Source organism: Anarhichas minor, unplaced genomic scaffold (genome assembly GCF_050575085.1).
Source record: "Anarhichas minor isolate MPS153535 unplaced genomic scaffold, ASM5057508v1 ptg000118l, whole genome shotgun sequence".
Classification (NCBI taxonomy): domain Eukaryota; kingdom Metazoa; phylum Chordata; class Actinopteri; order Perciformes; family Anarhichadidae; genus Anarhichas; species Anarhichas minor.
The window spans coordinates 272501-277500 of NW_027466564.1; the positions used below are offsets into that span (position 1 = coordinate 272501).

Genomic DNA, 5000 nt, shown 5'->3' on the forward strand with positions numbered 1-5000 from the left:
AGATCGGGCGCAAACAGAGAGGTATGGCCGTAAGCAAGTTTGTCTCCAACACATAGTTCTTTAAAACCTACAACAGTAGGTCAATTTTAAAGCGTTAACGAACCTAAACCAGTTCATTAATTAACATTCCAAAAATAAGAAAATATTGATATATTGATTGATTCTCTTTTCCCTTTTTACCGTGACCCACATCTTTGTATGCATCTCTTCTTCAATCTTGCCTTTTTCTCATATTTCTCAAGTGAAAAAGCAGCAGTGTCCTCTGCCTTTTGGAGAGAGAAGTGAAAAAACTTACAGCACACGGTATTCCCAGGCGGTCTCCCATCCAAGTACTAACCAGGCCCGACTCTGCTTAGCTTCCGAGATCGGACGAGATCGGGCGCTAACAGAGAGGTATGGCCGTAAGCAAGTTTGTCTCCAACACATAGTTCTTTAAAACCTACAACAGTAGGTCAATTTTAAAACGTTAACGAACCTAAACCAGTTCATTAATTAACATTCCAAAAATAAGGAAATATTGATATGTTGATTCTCTTTTCCCTTTTTACCGTTACCCACATCTTTGTATGCATCTCTTCTTCAATCTTGCCTTTTTCTCATATTTCTCAAGTGAAAAAGCAGCAGTGTCCTCTGCCTTTTGGAGAGAGAAGTGAAAAAACTTACAGCACCCGGTATTCCCAGGCTGTCTCCCATCCAAGTACTAACCAGGCCCGACTCTGCTATGCTTCCGAGATCGGACGAGATCGGGCGCGAATTTTTTTTTTGTTATCTTTTATTATCAAAAATGTCACAAGTTAATTTTTACAATTTTCTTTGTATCAATAATATATATATATATATATATTTACAATAAACAGGAAGTAATATCAAAATATATCCTCAGCTAGATTAGCCACTTCACGAGCATACATCAAGCAACAAAAACCCATATTAAGCAAAACAGGCAAAACGAGGCAAAAAAAAAACAACCCGCAAGAGAAACCAGCCAAGCAGCCCAAAGGCAAAAAAAACCCTATCCATGAGACTAACCCTAAAAAGAAATTATTACAACCCCAAAACTCCACCTCAGACATAGACATAAAGGCCAAACAAATAAATAAGCAACCAAATATACAAACAAAATACACAAACGAAAAAAAAAACAACCTAAAAGAGATAACCTGCTCTTTGATAGCGGCTCAAGCAAAACTATCTTAGGCCTCCTATTAGGATAACTCAGAACAGGAAGCAGAGCCTCCCATCCTCCTCGACCTTACACAGGGACGTTCTGTTTAAAAACATTTCAGAGAACCACTCTTCTCTACAGACATGCAGCAGTCCCAGGTGAGCTCTTAAAAGATTCTTAAATAGTGCTTTTGCATTTACTTGCTTTTGCTCAAACACAGCATAATTTCTCCTTAGGACTACTGCATGCCTGGCAAGAGCAAGAAGTGTGTTCATCTGAACCACCGTCCCCCCTTTACCCTGCTTGGGTAGGCCGAAAAGCCAAACCCAGTCCCACTCACTCAGTTCTTGCACCTTAGCACCACAATACGTACCCAAAAGCTGGCGCACATAATTCCGTATATCAGTTAGAGCGGAGCATTTAAAAATGAGATGGTCAAAATCCTCATCCTCTACCCCACAGACCGCACATGACCTTTGGAACTTGAGTTTGTGGAGCTGATGCAGGACGATACTGGTATAGTACCTCCTGTGCCTAAGCTTAAAGTCAGTATCAAAAACTGCATGAGGAATGGAAGGAACAAGCAGGTTACTCCAAATTGATTTTATGTCTTTGTTAGGGAACAAAGCAGCCCAGTGTGGCTCTGACGCAGGTTTTTTAGTAAGCTTCTGAATTAGAGTATCATAGATCACTTTAGTTTTTATTTGCGTGACTGGCACATTCCTCTCACCCTGACACAGGAAGAAGCTCACAGCATCACCCTGCACTTGATTACTACATTGCTTCAGAGCCCTCCAATTCTCGTCCACACAGTCATTTACACTCATCCCCAGTTCAGTAATTTGCTTTCCCTTAAAAGGCCCTCCCGCCCTTCTCAGTGCTATCAATGTTTTGGTTTTATCGAAAGTTAAACCCCACCTCCCCCCACAGACTCCCCCCAGCGTAGACAAACCCGCCTCGCGGAGAGCCTTGGAAATGAGGGGCCTGCCCTTATGGGAGAAGAAAGGCGAGTTGAGGAAAGGTAATTTCATCACTTGCTCTTTAAATTCAAAGTCAGGTCTGAGGTGGGGCAGAAACTTGTCCCAAGCCTCCAGCACCTCGCGATAGAACCCCGGCAACCCCCCTGTAACATTTCTGGGAGAGAAAGCGTACAAATTGTAACTGCTCCTCTCACCATACTCTGCCAGGAAGCCCGCCAAGGTATCTTTCCAAGGATGCAGCCTCGAGTGATCCAGAAAACGCCCTATTAATTTGACCCTAAGTGCATCTCTTTTGGCACTAATGTCAATCAGATCTAAACCCCCCTCCCTTTTTTTAGCTATTAATGTCCTGCGAGCAATCATATTTCCCCTCCCCTTCCACAAAAACGAGGAGATCACACTGTTCAGTGAATTTAGCGCCCAATCCGGCAGCTCACAGGACCCGAGAATATGGTTAATTTTGGACAAAACTAGAGCATTAGATACAATTACCTTTCCTCTGATATTCAGCCCTCGCGCTTTCCACAGATTACATATGTTTTGAGTTTTTTTAATCATTTCCTTCCAGTTTCTATCCCTAGCTTTAGCCCCATCTTTCCCTACATAGACTCCTAAGATTTTCCTCTCCTCGTCAGTTACTTTAAAACCCCATTTGTTTGTGTCAAACCCTGCCTCCTTGAAAACCATTATTTCTGATTTAGAATTGTTTACTTTTGCCCCAGAGGCCATCTCATAGTCATTTATATGCACCATGACCCTCTCTATATGTGTACTGTTATTTAAAAAGATATTTATATCATCCGCGTATTGAATAACTTTGACCATATTCCCTCTCTCGGTTTTAATCCCAGCTATTTCATTGTCATTAATTATGCTTAAAGCCAACGGCTCCGCCACAAGGCTGTATAGCATGGCAGACAGGGGGCAACCCTGCCTAATGGACCTCTGCAGCTCCACAGGATCAGTCAAGAAACCGTTGACCTTAACGCGGCTTCTAGCCTTTTTATATAATAATTTCACCCAATTTATGTATTTTTCACCAAACCCATATTTATTTAATACCTCCCACATAAACTCATGTTCCACCCTGTCAAATGCTTTCTCTAAGTCTATCCCTAATAAACACCCCCCCTCTCTATTCATACTATCTACTAGGTTTTTTATTGCAATTATATTATCACTTATATCCCTATCCGGAATGCTATAGGTCTGAGTGTCAATGACAATAGTTTTAATTACCTCTCTCATCCTATTAGCCAACACCTTTGCTATGATTTTGTAATCTGTATTTAACAGGCTTATGGGTCTGTAATATTCCAGCCTATCTTTTGTACCTTTCTGCTTGTATATTAATGTGATAATCCCTTCCGATATCTTGTCAGGCATGATATTTTGCCTCGCCATCTCATCAAAAACATGTAACAAAATGGGAGAGAGTAAAACAGAAAACTCGTTATACACCTCGGCAGTAAGGCCATCAGAACCTGGGCTCTTATTGTGTTTAAGGCTTTTTATGACTGCCTCTATCTCCTGCCTAGAGATAGGCAAGTCACAATAATTTTTATCATTTTCACTTATTTGGGTTCCTATCTGATTCGTCATTTTTACTATGTGCTCCTTTAGAGGCCCTTGCCCTTTATACAGCTCACTATAGTAGTCTTTTACTATTTTTAAAAGGTCCTTGCTTTCAGTGCATACTAGGTCCTCGCTGCTCACCAGTTGATTTATATATTGCTTCTCTTGTTTTATCCTCTCCAGCCCCAGAAAAAAACCCGTGCTTTTTTCCCCTTCAAGCAGGAACTGCGACCTACTCCTGACCGCGGCGCCCTTGCAACGTTTGGTCTCAATATCCGTCAGTTTATTCCTATATAATTCATAGTTTTCACTATTATAATTTGTATCTAGCTCCATCTTCTCTAATTCCTTGTTTAATAAATCATTTAACATGCTCTCCTCTCTTTTCTCTTCCCATTTTTTATTCTTACTATAACTAATGCTTATTTTCTTTATTCTTAATTTAATTTCCTCCCAGTATTCTATTTTATTATCTACATATGGCATGTCATATGCACTTTGGGTTAGTAATTTCTTTACTTTATTCTTATACGCTGTGTCCTCCAACAAACTGTTATTATAGCACCATGTGCCCTTGCCTTTTTTAGCCGTGCTGTCACCAAATTTTAAATCCACGTACGCGTGATCGCTCCATGCATTAAACACATACTTCATGTCAGTAACCCGTTTAACTAGACCCGAAGCCACCAGGCCCAGGTCTATTCGGGTTTGTTTTAACTTGCCCAGGACAACCTGTCTTCTAGAATAACCCCTTGTCCTAGGGTTAATTACCCTCCATACATCCATTAAGTTTTTTTCTATCATGATATCTTTAAGTGCAGTTCTACTCGTGTCACACCTAAATTTATCATTATAATTGTCACTACTACTAAGCGTGATATTATAGTCCCCTAGAATAATAGTATTATTATTTATCCACTTGTTCAGACTTCCGAAGAAGTTTCTGCGTTCCTCCTCAATACTGGGCGCATGTATATTAATCAGTCTAATTATATCACTATTTATTAATATATCCACTATCACACACTTGCCATTGCTAGCTCTATATACACATTTACTACTAGTACTAAGTTTTCTGCTAATTAGTACTGCGACCCCTCGTGCTCGCCCAATACCCTCCTGGGAGTAAATCACCCCTTTCCACAGTTTTTGAGCATGGCTGACAGCCTTTAGGTCCCACCCAGTTTCTTGAAGACAAATTATGTCCACATGTTTGTTCCTATCAAACACTGCTCTCATTTTACCTGGGTCTTTTAAGCCATTGGCATTAAAAGAAAGAA

At 40.5% G+C, this 5000-nt stretch overlaps 2 non-coding genes across 2 annotated transcripts in view; both read right to left on the minus strand.

Moving 5' to 3' along the window:
* Positions 1 to 35, minus strand: part of LOC142940234 (5S ribosomal RNA) — a 119-nt gene extending 84 nt beyond the window's left edge. Inside the window, exon 1 of the ribosomal RNA XR_012950468.1 lies at positions 1 to 35. This exon is cut by the window's left edge and continues 84 nt beyond it. This is a non-coding gene — a ribosomal RNA (5S ribosomal RNA).
* A 253-nt stretch (positions 36 to 288) lies between these two features.
* LOC142940838 (5S ribosomal RNA) lies at positions 289 to 407 on the minus strand. Its single transcript, XR_012951020.1, has one exon. It is a non-coding gene; the product is annotated as a 5S ribosomal RNA (ribosomal RNA).
* Positions 408 to 5000: the final 4593 nt, after the last annotated feature.